The sequence below is a fragment of the Chrysemys picta genome, chromosome 1 (genome assembly GCF_011386835.1).
Source record: "Chrysemys picta bellii isolate R12L10 chromosome 1, ASM1138683v2, whole genome shotgun sequence".
NCBI lineage: Eukaryota > Metazoa > Chordata > Testudines > Emydidae > Chrysemys > Chrysemys picta.
The window spans coordinates 149,581,703-149,598,292 of record NC_088791.1 but is presented as its reverse complement, the minus strand read 5'-3'; the positions used below and the strand labels follow the sequence as shown (position 1 = coordinate 149,598,292).

Below are 16,590 nucleotides of genomic sequence, written 5' to 3'. Positions count from 1 at the left end.
GAAGTGGGCTGCGATCGCTTCCTGCAACCTCTGATACAAATGAATATCCCATTAATTTGGGCAAACCTGGTTTAAGGTGTTGGCCTCTTTCCTTTGTTTGGAGAAAACCTACTTACTGATTCCCCTGACATGCCTGGTTTAAACACATTTTAGTTATAATTGCAGCATATCTGTATAAGCTTTTGTGGGTTGACCATACATCACATAGATTATTTATGATCAGTGAATTTTCCAATGACATATCAGATGACATCTTTTAGATACAGATTATAACAATAATGAGTTGGGGTCAGGCCAGCTGAAACTCTCTGCTAGATACCAGGGAGCTCCTTGCCTTCTAGCATAGGGATGCTGTTTTAGGGTCACTCTGCTATACACTGGTATCCACCCTCACAAAGGAGCCCACATATACTCTCCTAGTTGGGTTTTCTGTACGCGCTCTTCACACCACCACCACAATGCATTTAAACCTCAAATTACACTGCTCCTCGTATATAACCATACAGTCCAACACCTTTCAGAAGAGTAAACTCCACAGTTTCTGGCAGTCTGGTTGTGCTCTGCTATTGGTTCACAGGCCATCTAGTATACTCTCAGCATAGTGGAGTCCTAAATTTGTTGTACAAGTAAATAGAGTCTCAAGCTGGTGATATTCTGACAAACACACATCAAGAGATAAAGAATGAGTAGGGAAATGACTTGCCCAAAGTCATCCATAGAATCAGGAACAGAACTCATGTCTCCTGACTTCCACATTAGGGCCCTATCAACTAGACTATGCTGGTTTTGGATTATATTTGCCTTTTTCTCCCTATGTGATTGCAGGAAATTCTACGTTGGCTTCATGTTTGGAGTCAGTGTACTTACCCTTTTCACCACTCCCATTGTCTAGTTCCTCTCCAAAAGCTAGGCCAATCTATAGGGGATGTTTTACACACACACACACACACACACTTTTATGACTAGCTAGCAATCTTGGATCTAAAACTTATTCGGAAGGCCTACCTCACATCCTGGTTTGTCCCAGACTTTCTCTCTGCTCTTCCTACAGATTTCATTATAATCATCTTAAAGATAAAAGACAAAAGTTCCCCCTTTCCTCTCCCACATATATCTCTCCTTTTGAAGAAACAGCATAATAGAAGGTAACGCAAGACACACCTACCCTCCACTTCATTGTCTTTCCATTCATTTTCAGGTGGTATTTGAATATAGAACTTCATTCCCTTGTCTATGCCATTTACTTTTTCCCCCTCCCTCTTGTTTAATTGGTATTCTACAAAGCATTTCAGAAAACACTTTCTATGGAAGACTGCAAAATAAATACAATAGGTTTTCACAAGGAAATTATAGCAGATGTGTGTCTACAAAATATTGGTACATTAGGTAAAGTTGTATTACACTTACATATTGTTAACTATTTTTATGGACTGATCATTGCTATATTGGCATTCCATTTTGCATGTTCATTGTGGCTCCATTATACTTTATTTATGCACAGTACTTTACCCTTCATTCTTTCATGTGTGGGTTTTTGTAAATCTGGAAAACTTTACAAATAAATACAGAGGGAAAATGGGGGGGGAAGAAGTGGGGGGGAAAAAAACCCACACAACCAACAACACGCTTCCAATTACTAACCACCATTTTTTTTTTAAACCTATTCCCATATGTCTGGCTTTGCTAAAGAAACAAGTGCTCAGATACTACAGTGAGGGCCACAGTATGACAGTGTGGATAGATTATACTGTGCTTGTTTGAGTTAAACAATACATAGCAAACTGTCCTTCTCGCAAGAAAGTTGCATGATCAGTTGCATATCTTTTGTTACCAGTTGAAAAACCGAAGGTGCTTACAGATCATGAGCTTTTGGTGTCTGGACATCAAGATCAGTTCAACAGGAAAAAGTTTTTAGTGGTCAGCCAGATATGGACAAGAATTTTAATATAAAGATTAGTATTACAGCTTTGCTACTTCTGTCATCCTGTTACATGCTTGTCCTAAGGTAGAGTTCAACGATTCAGCATTCCTATGACAGACAAGTTATAATGCAAGTGATTCAAGTGGTCTTAATTGCCCGTGTTCTGAAGCTCTTGCGCATCATAAGAATGAAGAGGTACATTGAAGAGTAGAATCAGGTCACTGTACTTGCCAACTTATCAGCGTTTTTGTGTGATTTAGGATGAGGGCAACAAAAGTTATTAGGGGTATGGAACAGCTTCCATATGAGGAGAGATCAATAAGGCTGGGACTTTTCAGCTTGGAAAAGAGACAACTAAGGGGGGATATGATAGCAGTCTATAAAATCATGATTGGTATGGAGAAAGTAAATAAGGAAGTGTTATTTACTCCTTCTCATAACACAAGAACTAGGGGGTCACCAAGTGAAATTTATAGGCAGCAGGTTTAAAACAAATAAAAGGAAGTATTTCTTCACATAACGAACAGTCAACCTGTGAAATTCTTTGCCAGAGGATGTTGTGATGGCTAAGACTATAATAGGTTTTTTTTTTTTTTTAAATCTAGATAAATTAATGGCGGATAGGTCCATCAATGGCTATTAGCCAGGATGTGCAGGGATGGTATCCCTAGCCTCTGTTTGCCAAAAGCTGGGAATGGGTGACAGGAGATGGATCACTTGATGTTACCTGTTCTATTCATTCCCCCTGGGGCACCTGGCATTGGCCACTGTCGGAAGACAGGATATTGGGCTCTATGGACCTTTGGTCTGACCCAGTATGGCCATTTTTATGTTCTTAAAGTCAGGTCCCCAAAACTTTGCCCAGCTGACGGCCACATTTGGTAACAGGAACTAGTTTCAAGTTGTCCTCATTTTAATATAGCTTTGTGATCATTCAAGACCAAAGATCCCAGCAGACTATACTCCATCTTCACACAGACAGATCAAAAGCATCATATACTGGGACCTGTAGCCTCTGTTGGGTTGAAGATGAGCAGGGTTTCTGGAAGCATTATAAAACACCATGTGGTGTACTTTGGACTATTCCAGAATACAATAAAGGAGGAGTCGTCCCCCCCCCCAAAAAAAAACACCACTTAGGTCATCCAGTACCATCAGATTCCTCTCTTTTTATCATTCTATCCATATTTTGTTCCTACAGTTTGACAGTTTAATGTCTGATGAAAATAACTGGCTACCACTGATATGCAAGAGCATAGAAATGGTCATACTGGATCCTTTCTTTGGACATACAGCTTCAACAGCAGCACCTCTTCAGTAACCACTCCACAGTGCCTGAAAGAGTTAAGCAATTCAGCCCCATGGGCTGGATATATGGAGATTGAGGATCATTTTCAGGGGTTAGAGTTCTTTGATCCTTGTTGTGTTGAGCTTGGGACATCATGATGGGAAGAGAGCATCCAGACAAAAACTGGATGATACTCATCCCATCTGGGGGGTCTCACCTTGGAAACATACGCCATCAGCTGCCAGGGATCCTGCTCTTCACTGTTCAGTCCAAGAAAAGCAATTTAATAAATTAATAAACCACCATCCATGATTTGCTTATATAATGGAGACCTGGCTGGATAATGCTGCAGGGCCCTTAGCCTGTAGCATTTTTCAGTCAAGTACTTGGTTCAGCATGAGCAGAGAAAGGACGTTGTAGATGTGTTGTTAGCTTCTGATGTCAAATGTATGAGATGCCTGACTCAAAAAATTGATTTGTTTGGTGATATTCACCTGTAATTAAATTAGGAATAGCTGTGATGTACAGGTTTCTGCACTTCTGACTCCCTAATGCATTGATCAAATATTTGTCTGGTTTGATCTTGGATTGACATGCTTCTTATCTTCAGTGACTTCTGTGTCCACGTGGATAATGGTGCTTCAGAGTTAGCTCATGAGCTTGTGGCTGCCTTAGCCATCATGAGCCTGTTGTGATTTCTGACTCAATGCATGTGGGAGAACACATTTTGGATCTTGATTTTGAACAGGGATGAGTGATTTGGGGTGGACAGTATATGTTGTTCTGATTATTACCTCCTTCTGTTTGAAGGCAGGGCTCAATGTACTTTATGTGGGGCTTGTAAACATATTTTATTGGTGACTGGCCAAGACCAGGGCTTGACGGGGATGAGTAAATTGAAGCTAAATCCAGGTAAGATGGAAGTGATACTAGCAGTTTGGGGAAAGCATCACAAAAATATGGCAGGTTAGCATCAGCCCCTAATATTTGAGCTTGCTCTTGTCCTCCTGTAAACTTGTAGCTTCCATAGAAGGAAGTATAACCATTGGCATTTGCTCCTTTAGTTAACAGATCTGATACGGAACACTTCCTACATCATTTTTGAGATTGCAAACTGGAGTACACTCACTGGAACGCCTGCATCCAGTTCTACACTGAGAACTTACTTCTATTTCCAGTTAACTCTTGGGTTTACCAGTAGAACTTCTGGGTAAGTAGAAACCAGGGACAGGAGAAGCTCAGAGGTTTATGAATGCTTTCACACATTATAAAATGTTTTTGTGTAATAGTGTGATTACAGGCTAAAACCTATCTTGTTCTGGGATTCCATCAGCTCTCACCAGATCAAGTGGGGCGTTACACCAATTTTTCTATTTTCTACAGAGAAATTATAAAATACATAAAAATTAAGTGCTTAGAAAGCTAGTAGAGTGTCAGCTAAGTAACATTTAATCTCCTCTGTTTGTGTTTGATATTAGAAAGCCCTGTCACACATGCTTAGCATAGGTTATGGCTCTGCTAACCCACCTACAAGTGACCATTCTGATATTTCTTGAGGACTGTTGATGGTATTGTTATAGCCCACATAATTATTTTTCTGGCTTTACTTTGTTCCATTTGACAACTGTGCTAGTGACAACCCTTGTAAAGTCTTCAGGCCTGCAAGTGACAGGCACTCTTGTGACAATCCTAGTGGTAGTAATAATTCCAGCAATAGCTCTCAGTTGCTTTGTCCAGCAACAACTTTAAGTGATGCCCTGTATAAGCTTTATAAAGGGTAAACGCAAATTGTTTGCCCTGTACAACACAGATATACACAGCTGTTTGCCCACCCAGGTATTAATACATACTCTGAGTTAATTAATAAGTAAAAAGTGATTTTATTAAATACAGAAAGTAGGATTTAAGTGGTTCCAAGTAGTAACAGATAGAACAAAGTAAGTCACCAAGCAAAATAAAATAAAACACGCAAATCTATGTCTAAGCAAACTGAATACAGATCATCTCACCCTTAGAGATGCTTCAGTAAGTTTTTTCCTCAGACTGGACACCTTCCAGGCCTGGGCACAGTTCTTTCCCCAGTACAGCTCTTGTTCCAGCTCAGGTGGTAGCTAGGGAATTCTTCATGATGGCTCCTCCCCTTTGTTCTGTTCCTCCTCTTTATATAAATTTTGCATAAGGCAGGACTCCTTTGTCCCTCTCTAGGTTCCCACCCCCTCCTTCTCAATGGAAAGGCACCAGGTTAAAGATGGATTCCAGTTTAGGTAACATGATCACATGTCACTGCAAGACTTCATTGCCCACTTGCTAGCACACACGTATACAGGAAGACTTACAGGTAAAACACAGCCATCTGCAGTCAATTTTCCTGGTTAATGGGCGTCATCAAGATTTCAAACCACCATTAATGGCCCACACTTTCCATAATTACAATAGGCCCTCAGAGTTATATTTCAAGGCTCAGATACAAGAGTGATACATTTATACAAATAGGTTGATCCCACTCAGTAGATTATAAGCTTTGTAATGATACCTTACAAGAGACCTTTTGCATGAAGCATGTTCCAGTTACATTAACATTTTCATAAAATCATATAGAGTGCAATGTCACAGCCAGGGCTAAGGCTGGCCTATAAATCAGGGAGCTGTAGCCAACTACCCAGTGGCCTTCCTTTCTCTCCTGTACTGAGCCTCTTGAATCTGGCCTCTAGTTTTTGGATCAATTGTGCAAATTATAGATAGCAATAGAGATGAATCATCAGCCCTTGGCTACACTCGGGAAGTCACAGCACTGCCACGGCAGCGCTGTGAAGCACGAGTAGTCGCGCCGCCAGCGCTGCGAGAGCTCTCTCGCAGCACTGCAAGAGCTCCACCTCTCTGAGGGGAGTAGCTTGCAGCACTGCGAGTGCGTGTGCAGCACTGCAGGCTCCGATCACACTGGCGCTTTACAGCGCTGCACTCGGGGTGGGGGTGGGGGGGCGTTTTCACACCCCTGAGCGCAGCAAGTTGCAGCGCTGTACAGCGCCAATGTAGCCAAGGCCTTAAAGGAGAGAGTACATAAGCAGTCAGATACTATGGTGATATGGACCATATATGTACATTGTAGATTTAAGGCATTGCATGCATTGGTGTGTTGGTGAGTAGGGCTGCATGCTGGCAGGCACAAGACCTCAGAGCTCTGGGGAGAAGAAAAGAGTGCACACTGTGACAGCATCTGCTATATCTTTTAACAAGATTTAACCAGATTCAAAGAGGGATTAGACATTTAAAAGGATAATAAAATACTCAGTTATAATTAGTGCTAAAAAAGAGTTTTGGAAGGGATAACAAGCCTCATGCATCAGGGTTTAAGCCAATCTCTAACTAGGAGTTAGGACAAAGGTGGGCAAACTACAGCCCGCGGGACCCTCCTGCCCAGCCCCTGAACTGCTGGCCTGGGAAGCTAGCCCCCAGCCCCTCCCCTGCTGTTCCCCTTCCCCCACAGCCTCAGCTCGCTCCACCGCTGGCACAATGCTTTGGGCAGCGGGGCTGCAAGCTCCTGGGGCAGCGCAGCTGCAGAGCCCGGCCTGACCCAGTGCTCTGTGCTGTGTGGTGGCGTGGCTGGCTCTGGGCAGCGCGGCTGTAGCGCTGGCAGCCACCAGTGCTCCAGGCAGCGTGGTAAGGTGGTGGAGGGGGGGGTTGTAAAGAGGGCTGGGGAGTTCAGGTGGGTGGTCAGGGGGGTGGATAAGGGCAGGGCAGTCAGAGAGCAGGGGGGTTGAATGGGGGCAGGTGTCCTGGGGGGGGCAGTCAGGAAGGAGGGGGGTTGGATGAGGCAGTGGGGGGCAGTCAGGGGCAGGGGTTCCTGGGGCAGTCGGGGACAGGAAGAAGGGGTGGTTGGATGGGGCAGGGGTCCTGGGCAGGCTGTCAGGAATGAGAGGAGGTGTTGGATGGGGCGGCAGGGGGGCAGTCAGGGGACAGGGAACAGGGGGGGTTGGATGGGGCAGGAGTCCTGCGGGGGGCACACCCCCCTCCCCTAACCGGCCCTCCATACAATTTCTGAAACCTAATGCGGCCCTCAGGCCAAAATGTTTACCCACCCCTGGGCTAGGATGAGAGCTTCGCAGAAGGCTGTTTATCCTACAACTGTTTACAGTGGGGTTGTGATGTTGCACTCCATATGCTTTATGATAATATGCTTATGAATGTGAATATGACATAACTGAAATATGCTATATGCAAAAGGTCTCTTGTAAGGTATCATTACAAAGCTTATAATCTTCTGAGTGTGTTCATCCTATTTGTATTCTTGTATCTGAAACTAGAAATATGAAGTATAACTATGAGGTCCTATTGTAATTATGCAAAGTGTGGACCATTAATGCTGGTTTAGAATCTTGATGACTCCCATTGACTAGGACAATTGGTTGTGGATGGTTTATTTACCTGTAAGCCTTCCTGTGTACCTGTCTGCCAGCCAGTGGGTAATGAAGAATGAGGTCTTACAGTGACATGTGACCATGTCACCTGATAATGAAATCCATCTTAAATCTGGTACTTTTCCATTAAGGAGGAGGGGTGGGGACCCAGAGAGACAAAAGATTCCCGCCTTGTGCCAAAGGTATAAAAGGGGATGGAGTAGAACAAAGGGGGCTGCCAGTCATGAGAAAGCCCCTGCTTTCCACCTAAGATGTCTGCTGGAACTAATAAGGACTGTACCGGGGAAAGGATTGGGCCCAGACTAGGAAGGAGTCTAGTCTGTGAAAGAAACTTATTGGAACATCTGAGGATGAGATATTACCTGTAATCAGTTTCTTAATGTATTAGGCTTAGACTTGCATGTTTTTGTTTTATTTTGCTTGGTTACTTACTTTGTTCTGTCTGTTATTACTTGGAACCACTTAAAGGCATAGCTCAGTGGTTTGAGCATTGGCCTCCTAAACCCAGGGTTGTGAGTTCAATCCTTGAGGAGGCCACTTAGGGATCTGGGGCAAAAGCGGTACTTGGTCCTGCTAGTGAAGGCAGGGGACTGGACTCAATGACCTTTCAAGGTCCCTTCCAGTTCTATGAGATACGTATATCTCCATATAAATCCTTTTTTTTACTTAATAAAATCACTTGTTTATTAATGAACCCAGAGTAAGTGATTAATACCTGGGGGAGCAAACAGCTGTGCATCTCGCTCTATCAGTGTTATACAAGGTAAACTCATAAATTGTCTGCCCTCTATAAGCCTTAAAGAGAGTAAAATGGATTTATTTAGGGTTTGGATCTGATTGGGAGCTGGGTGTCGGGGTGCTGGAGGCAGGTAACCTGCTAAGCTGTTTTCAGTTAAGTCTGCAGCTTTGGGAACATGGCTCAGACCCAGAGTCTGTGATGCAGCAGGCTAGCGTGTCTGGCTTAACAAGGCAAGGTTATGGAGTCCCAAGCTGGCAGGGAAAACGGGCTCAGAGATAATTCCAGCATATCAGGTGACAATCCCACCAGGGTCCCTGTGACCAAACCCATCACAGGGGTTCCTTGCATCTACCTCACAGGTGCATACTGGACTAGATGGGTCTGATCCAGTATGGCAGTTCTTATGTAAGGTGTAGCATGCTGGCACAAGGGAAGATAAGAGCACCCCTCCAGCCTCCCATGGGGTTTCTAAAGCCATCATTGGCATTAGAGTCTGAGTCCCTGCCTGCTGAAAGTGCAAGGACACCGATTGTGTATGGCCACTGCACAGACTTGAAGGTTGTGTGTGACCTCTTCTCCAATCTCTCTGCACACCCAGGCAGAGGTAGGCACAATCTAACCCACAATTTATATAATAATTTGTTATTTAACTTGCTAGAAATGTGTATTAAAAGAATTAATCAGTACAGTTTTCTTTTTTAACTTCTCAGGAGTTGCAGAAGTGTGGGTTACAAGCACCAGTGTGGTTTCTGGATATTTGCTGTATATGTCTGTAATAGCAAATGTAGCTGCCCTGCTATCCAATGCTGACCCAACAGCAAATGCCTACAGGGACAAGGTATTTTTATAGTGAGATATAAACCAACATGTTTTTATCCCACTTGATTTGTGGGAAAATCATTACCAGTGCCTGCTATAAAAGAGGTTACCTACTCTCATTCTCAGAGAAGCAGCCAAAGCAGGGACTGCTGCACTGGGGGGAGGGTGTAAAATGGGGCCCAGCTGGAGCCACCTCCTCCCATCAAGTCCTAGGAACCAGAGCTGTACAGGGGCACTAGGTACTCAGGTGTTGTCTCCTCTCCCCGTGCCATACCTATGTAGGCACAGCACAGGTGGAACTGAGAATGAAATGCTTCTTCCCTACTTTAAAACATCCAGTATATCATGCACTAGATAAAAAAAAAGATTCAACTGAATAGCTTGGATCATGCTGCAGATGTTGAGTTCATGGCTCTGGTGGCACAAAGAGGACTGAAAGCTGCTCTAAAAGGGTAGCTGGGCTGGGTATTCCCCTGGCATAGAGGAGACCTCAAGTGACAAAGCCAGCATAGCCAACTCTACACCACCAACACCTCTCTCCAAAGCAATGCATTATAATTAGGTTTTTTAAATATATCTACTTAAATGTTTTACATTTCAAACTACCTGGATTTTTTCCCCTCTTCCTGGAGAGAGACTCCACTAATGTGCTTTTACTGACCCTACCTCAGGGCCTCCTGCACAAGAGCCTGAGCCGGACCCTACTCCCTGTGGGTCCTTGTACAAGGGTTTGCTGGGGTTCAACCCTCTCCGGGGCAGCGGGGAGCCACGCTGGCTCACTACATACAGTTATTGTTCAGGGAATTAGTCTGTCCACAGGGGTATCCCTCAGCAGCCCTTGCGGTAACCGAAATAAACAGTGTAAGCCCAGGCCCGGGTCAGGGTGGGCAACAATGAGTCACGGGCTCAGACTCTCAGGCAGGGCTGAGCAGGAGCAGTACAATCAATAGTAGGCCCAGGCCCCAGGTCAGGGTAGGGCCATGCCAAGTCCAAGCTCAGGCAGGGCTGAGCAACAACAGTATACACCAAAGGGAGCCCAGGCCCTAGGTCAGGGCAGGGCAACCACAGTAGGCCCAAGCCTCCGAAGGCCTGTGAGAGGGGGAATCTGCCACCCACAAGTTGGGTGGCAGGGGGGACAGAGGTCCTCCCACTCCACTGCATCCCAGCCCGGGGCCCTAGCAGCAGCAGAAGACCCGCTGCTTAGTCACTGACATAGGCTCTGGCAGTGCTGCAGCCAGACTAGGGTCAGCTGCCCCTGGGCTACTTCCAGACTCCCCCTCAGGTAGTACCTGGGTCAGTGTGTTGTCCACTGGGGGGATCCAGCATCATAGGTTCCTCAGGGAAGTGGGCAAGCAGCAGTCCCAGCACCTCCTCCAGGTAGAAAGTGCAGGGTAGGGTAGGTCCACCAACTCCTCCTGGTAGCAAGTGCAGGGCAGGCTGGGCCAGGCCAATCCTCACAGCTGCCTTGGAGTTTTCCCAGCCACAAGCTAAGCTCAATACATCTGGCCTCTCTGGCAGCTCAGGCCTCATTGAACTGTGAGGGCAAGCCTTTATACTTCTGGCTCACCGCCTGACCCTCTGAGGGGCAGGCTTTGAGCTCCCTAGCTCCGCTCCACTCCAGTGGCTGAATAGGCTCTTCCCCCTCTGGGGTGGCGGGGAGCTACTCCACCTACCTGCATTAGGGCCCTGCCTTCTCTCTAGTCTCTCCCTCACTGAGTTCCCCATTACTCTGTTTGTATAATCTTTTCCTAACACTTTCACAGCTGGGACCACTAATTATCATTAAGTTGCCATATCGCCTCAGCTGCGGGCTAGCTGCTAGATCACTGGCAAGATTAAGCCTGGTTTACATTAGAGGGCTAGCCAGCCTGTGAGACAGGTGTAAAACATTTGTTCCATTTGGTGTGAAAACTGCTTTTCGACCCTGGCGCCCGGGAAGAATTCCTCTTACTCTTTTTCTGATGGACGGACCCCACTGACTTTCCTGTACCAAGCAGAAACTAGGGACCAGCTGCTGGCTCTCTTTGCAAATGGACGCCATCAGGCTGAGCCACTAGGAGAGCCCCCCACCAAAAAGCAATGCCGTGACCCGGATTCAAACCGAGGTTGCTGCAGCCACGGCGCAGAGTACTAACCACTATACGATCATGGCCAGGCGTTTGCCCGGGCATTAGCGGAGCGGAAAATGCTCAGCTCTGCGCTCTCGGGGCAGCCACCTACCTCACCGGCGGCCACAGGTATTTCTCACGTCTCCCCATTACAGTCCCAGTTAAAATCATGACCAAAGGAAAAAAGAGAGGAAGCCAATCCGATGCCTGTCCGTTTTTCTGTCTTCCTCCACCCCTTGACCACGTGCCTCGCCGTTTGTCTGGGCCATTGTCCTCATGCCCCTGGCCGGCATATTTCCCTTTGCGACTCTGAAACGTGCCCCCACGGGCAGGTCCCGAAGCTGGGCCCAGTGGCGGAAGGCCACGGAGAGGCTTTCGCTAGGGCAAGCAGGCGGGGGTGTCCTTGCGAGGTAATTGTCTCGCTGGAGGTGCACATCAGCCATGCGGGGTGTGAACGAAAGTGGCCCTAGAAGGAGAATGCAAGGCAGGTGCTGGGCAGGCCAGGCCTTTCTTCGTCCCCCCATTCAAAAGGGGGTCATCCTCCCCGTCGGGGAATCGAACCCCGGTCTCCCGCGTGACAGGCGGGGATACTCGCCACTATACTAACGAGGAAAGGGGCAGGGCGAGGGCACACCACTCTGAGAGACCAGCTAGGGTCAGCGGACACCATAGCATGGGCCCCAGCAGGCAACAAGACCCCTTGCCCTCTTCTGCTTCCTCAAGGCTTTGGCTGCACCAACGGCCATGGCCCTCCTCACGTGCCCTGGCCCACCAGGCCGCCTTTTGGGGGCTACACAGCTCCTCACACAACGCCGGCCGGGGATCTTGCCCTCCCCTACCAGCTGATCACCACCTTTCTCCTCTCAAAACCGGGTCTTTCGACCCTCCCCCTTCCACACTTCAGACTCACGCCCCTCAAACTCACCCCATCACAAACTCCCCCATGGCCCCTTTGGCTTTTGAAGCGCCTCTGGAGGGCCGCAGCTTCCCAAGCACGCAGCTCCTTCCTTTCACCGCGCACTGGACGGACATTCGAAACAGCCGTTTCCAGGAGGGAATAGGCTGCTTTTCGACCCTGGCGCCCGGGAAGAATTCCTCTTATTCTTTTTCTGATGGACGGACCCCACTGACTTTCCTTTACCAAGCAGAAACTAGGGACCAGCTGCTGGCTCTCTTTGCAAATGGACGCCATCAGGCTGAGGCTCTAGGAGAGCCCCCCCCACCAAAAAGCAATGCCGTGACCCGGATTCGAACCGAGGTTGCTGCGGCCACGGCGCAGAGTACTAACCACTATACTATCACGGCCAGGCGTTTGCCTAGGCATCAGCGGAGCGGAAAATGCTCAGCTCTGCGCTCTCGGGGCGGCCACCTACCTCACCGGCGGCCACAGGTATTTCTCACGTCTCCCCATTATAGTCCCAGTTAAAATCGTGACCAAAGGAAAAAAGAGAGGAAGCCAATCCGATGCCTGTCCGTTTTTCTGTCTTCCTCCACCCCTTGACCACGTGCCTCGCCGTTTGTCTGGGCCATTGTCCTCATGCCCCTGGCCGGCATATTTCCCTTTGCGACTCTGAAACGTGCCCCCACGGGCAGGTCCCGAAGCTGGGCCCAGTGGCGGAAGGCCACGGAGAGGCTTTCGCTAGGGCAAGCAGGCGGGGGTGTCCTTGTGAGGTAATTGTCTCGCTGGAGGTGCACATCAGCCATGCGGGGTGTGAACGAAAGTGGCCCTAGAAGGAGAATGCAAGGCAGGTGCTGGGCAGGCCAGGCCTTTCTTCGTCCCCCCCATTCAAAAGGGGTCATCCTCCCCGTCGGGGAATCAAACCCCAGTCTTCCGCGTGACAGGCAGGGATACTCACCACTATACTAATGAGGAAAGGGGCATGGTGAAGGTACTCCGCTGTGAGAGACCAGCTAGGGTCAGCGGACACCAGAGCATGGGCCCCACCAGAGGCCTGAGCCAAACTATCATCAAGGAAATACCTCCTGTTATTGCTGAAAGTATGCTTTAGGTTAGAAAATGTTCAGTGTACATCCTTAGTTTTTTTTTAGAGTATTAACAAAGAAGTTAATGTATCCATTTTAACACGTAGCATTAGGGTAGCAGGGGAATAGAAAATGAATATAAAAGTACCAAATATTGTTTAGTCAGAATATTATTTCAATTACACCATCCTGTGCCTCGTAATAACATACAGTACCATGAAAATTACACCAAAATGCGTTAGCATTGGCCAACCATGATTTCAGCTATTTTAGAGTGTCCTGTTACTTCCATACATCTACAGTCAGAATAGCTCCTTTGATTTGAAATGATCAAACTTTTTTTAAAACATATAGTATTTGGAGCCTGATTCTCCTTTTGCATCAGTGTCACTCCCTTGACTTCAGTGGAGTTACCTCTGATTTATTCTAGTGGGATAGAAGTAGATGCTAAAAATATATGCTTTTCTCTGCAGAAAGGTTTCAAACAGGCGGCGTATGTTGTTTTTTTTAAACACATTTATCACAAATATGAAGTACTGTTCCACGCTAAAGGACTACTCTCATAGAAAACTGAAATTAAATATATAATAGAACAAAACATTTAAAGTTTGTGATCAACATATTCATGAATTTGTCAGTATTAATTGGGGGAGGGGCCAGATGGAGAAGGGATATGAACATATGCATGCTTTGTGCTATATTCTGCTCTCATTTATACGCTGATATAGCATGTCGTGGAAAAAGTCACCCACGCATTGATTTTAGTTCACAGACTCAAGCCTGAGGCCAGTTTATTGCAATACATATCAACGCGCTGGGATAGCAGTCCGAAAACTACCACACCCGATCACAGCTCACAGACTGCCTTTATTCTTACAAACCGCAAACATAGTATGCCATTTACAAAAATAAAAGAGTTGGGGTCTGTTCCCTTTCTCGGTACCTTCCTCATTATTTTTCCAAGAATTGGGTGCATATTGGGTGGGGGGCTTCTCGAGAAGCCTGATGCGGTCAAAACTTGGCACCAGCTAGGGTACATTCTCGGAAGAGTGCATGGTACCTTCCGGGGCGTTATGGTCAGTGTATCAGGGAGGGGTTGACAGGACGCCCAAAGAAGGAGCGTGATTAGTCAGTTTGCATTTAGCTAGAAATTCGGGGACGTCACAGAGCACCCAGAAGAGAACCATGATTGGCTACTTTGCATTTAGCTGAAATCACGGGGGGGGGAAAGGGGGGTCACAGATCATCCAAAGGAAAAGCTGCATTTAGTCAGTTTACGTTCAGCTAAAGTTACCTATTGCTTCACACAAGCGGTTATTATATTTTATCAGCCATGAACATATTTCATTAGTGCTGCTGCTGGGGCTTTTTATTCTTTCCCTCCTTGGCCCCCCCTCCCTCCTCTGGTCATGACCCTTGACCGAGACTGGCAGAGAACATGACACTTAGTTTGGTTCAGGTTTGTGGCCTGCAGGGCGGGCCTATATGACGAGTCTTCACCGATGTTTTGATTGGTGCAAGGGAGGCCAGCCAGGCTTATTCCCCCACAAGCCCCACTGACTTCCATAGATTTACAACAGTGTAACTAAGGACAGAATTTTCCCCTTTGTCTATAACAGGGGTGGGCAAACTACGGCCCGCGGGCCAGATTCGGCCAGCCATCTATTTTAATCTGGCTCTTGAGCTCCCACTAGGGAGCGGGATCTGGGGTTTACCCCGCTCCAGCACTCCAGCTGGGGATCAGGGTTGCAGGCTGCTCCACGCAGCTCCAGGAAGCAGCGGCATGGCCCCGCTCTGGCTCCTACGTGTAGGGGCAGCCAGGGGTTTCCGCTCTGCACGCTGCCCCTACCCCAAGCGCCACCGCCGCAGCTCCCATTGGCTGGGAACTGCAGCCAATAGGAGCTGCAGGGGCAGTGCCTGCAGATGGGGCAGCATGCAGAGCTGCCTGGCCACGGCTCTGCGTAGGAGCTGGAGGGGGAACATGTCCGCTGCTTTTGGGAGCCGGTTGAGGTAAGCGCCACCCAGAGCCTGAACCCCTGAGCCTCTTCCTGCACCCCAACCCCCTGCCCCAGCCCTGATCTCCCTCCCACCCCCCGAACCTCTTGATCCCAGCCTGGAGCACCTTCCTGCACCCGAAAACCCTCATCCCCAGTCCCACTCCAGAGTCCGCACCCCCAGCCAGAGCCTGCACTCCTTTTCGCACCCCAAACCTCTGCTCCAGCCCTGATTCCCCTCCTGCCCTCCAAACTCCTCAATCCCTGCCCAGAGCACCCCCCTGCACTGCAAACCCCACATCCCCACCCCAGAGCCTGCACACCCGCCCCGCACCCAACTCCTCCGCCCAAGCCCAGAGCCCCCTCCAACACCTGCTCAAGAAAACATACCACGCAAAAATAGAGTGCCATAGCAGAAGGGGCTAATTCACCCTAGTACATGCCTAGCGTCTTGGACAAGTACGTATTGGAGGCGGCTAGCCCCTTGTGCATATGATGTCTATGGTCTATTTTTAGCATGCTAGTTCAATCAGAGCATGGGTATATCTTCTCGAGCAGGCAATTAAACCCCCAGCTTGAAGCGTAGATGTATCCTTAATCAGCATGAAACAACTTGTAGCAGTGTACAGCAACTCATAGGAGGGACACAAAGGAGGGCACCAGCTAAAGGGGGGGGCACGTGACCCCCCCCACATGACTCCTCACCACCCCACCCCCAGTGTGGGGGCCCCGCACTCTCCCTGTCCCCTCCCCATCCCATGTTACCTGTGGGGAGGGGAGGCTCTGTCCTCCTGCTGTACCAGGTACCAATTTTTGAACTGCAGGGCTGTCCTGGGAACCACAGTGGCAAAAGGAGCAGAACATGGGGGTGCCCAGCGGCCCCATGCCGGCAGCTCTTCCAGGCACAGCTGTACCGCCCCTGCCCCGTCTTCCAGCATGGCTGTACAGACCCCAAAAAGGAGACACAGCTGTGTGGAAGGGCTGGGGCGGTACAGTCATGCCAGAGGAGCTGCTGGGTGTGGGGCTGTCGGGTGTTCCCATGTTCTGCTGCTTTCACTGCTGCAGTTCCCTGTTAAATGGCCCCCCTCCAGGCATCTGGGGAGGGGCATGTGACCCTTCTTGCCCCTCCCAGGTATTGCCTTTGCCACTAGCATTTCAATCTGTCCCTAGGGGAGTGGTGTATGGAATGCTAAACTGTATTATACTGTTCAGTGCAGTATAGATAGATAGATAGATAGATATACATACATATACCTTACCTGAGCTGAGACCAGCCATACCTCGCGGGTATTCAAGTATCTTAAAGGGAACATATCTTGTATA

General features: G+C 48.0%; 2 non-coding genes across 2 annotated transcripts; both read right to left on the bottom strand.

Moving 5' to 3' along the window:
* Nucleotides 1–11,830: 11,830 nt before the first annotated feature.
* Nucleotides 11,831–11,902, bottom strand: TRNAD-GUC (transfer RNA aspartic acid (anticodon GUC)). Its single transcript has one exon. It is a non-coding gene; the product is annotated as a tRNA-Asp (tRNA).
* Nucleotides 11,903–12,523: 621 nt separating this feature from the next.
* TRNAH-GUG (transfer RNA histidin (anticodon GUG)) lies at nt 12,524–12,595 on the bottom strand. Its single transcript has one exon. It is a non-coding gene; the product is annotated as a tRNA-His (tRNA).
* Nucleotides 12,596–16,590: the final 3,995 nt, after the last annotated feature.